Source organism: Meleagris gallopavo, chromosome 10 (genome assembly GCF_000146605.3).
Source record: "Meleagris gallopavo isolate NT-WF06-2002-E0010 breed Aviagen turkey brand Nicholas breeding stock chromosome 10, Turkey_5.1, whole genome shotgun sequence".
NCBI classification, from domain to species: Eukaryota; Metazoa; Chordata; class Aves; order Galliformes; family Phasianidae; genus Meleagris; species Meleagris gallopavo.
This window is the reverse complement of record NC_015020.2, coordinates 19,508,212-19,509,271: the sequence shown is the minus strand read 5'-3', so window position 1 is coordinate 19,509,271 and position 1,060 is coordinate 19,508,212.

Below are 1,060 nucleotides of genomic sequence, written 5' to 3'. Positions count from 1 at the left end.
GGCGGCGCGGGGCGGCGCAGTGCGCACGCGCGTGAGCCTTGCGCCTGCGCAGCTCGGGTCGCAGTGTTGGCCCTGAAGTGGCGGCGGGCCGCTGTGGGGGTGTCAGCGGCTGCGGAGGGGCTGGGGGGGAGGGTGCTCGGAAGCGGGTATTTTTTGACAAATTAGCGTGATTCTTTTCTTGTTACAGAAGGGAAGTGGTAGCAGGAGGGTTTTCCAGAGCCGGAGCTCTGGAAGCAGCTGTCAGAGGCTGTGTGTGGAGACAGGACCTGAGGAGTGGCCTGGTCAGCAGCTGCTGTTGTATCGCCTTCTGCCGTGGACTCCGTGATCCTCATCGAGGCCTTGGCAGAGTGCATGCTCAGCCTGAATAATCCCACATCAGTTTCCTATATCCCTTACCAGTATTAGGAAGTCTCTGTTATTCAGAGCTTCCTCTTATTGCACGTCTCTCTGAGAATAGGGTGTGCAATTTAATAGAAAACGAGTTATTTCTGTAAATAAGAACACATGCTGTGGTTCTCATGGCCAAACCTTCCTGATCAGTTGGCAGCAAGGCTGTCCTTGGTCTGGGATCCAAGGGCTAACAGGTTGGAAGGGGCTGGAATAGGATAGAGCAGAAATAGGATAGAATACAGTGGAATAAAATGGAAGGTAGGATAGGATAGAGTGGAACAGAGTAGAACAGAATCATAGAATGGCCTGGGTTGAAAAGGACCACAATGCTTATCTTATTCCAACTCCCTACTGTGTGCAGGGTTGCCGACCAGCAGACCAGGCTGCCCAGAGCCACATCCAGCTTGGCCTTGAATGCCTCCGGGGATGGGGAAATAGAATAGAACAAAACAGTCTGAAGAAATCCACAGCAATTCCAACCACCCGACCTCTTAAGGGCTGACCAACATGTAAAGCATGAGCCCAACCCATTTAAAGCATTTTGTTATGGGTTTCAACCCTACCACTGAAAGGTGGAAGTGTAGATCAAAAAGGATCTGATCTCATGTCATAGAATGAACATTAAAGTAACAAGATTCCACGAAGATACAAATCTCCTGTGTTTGTTTTT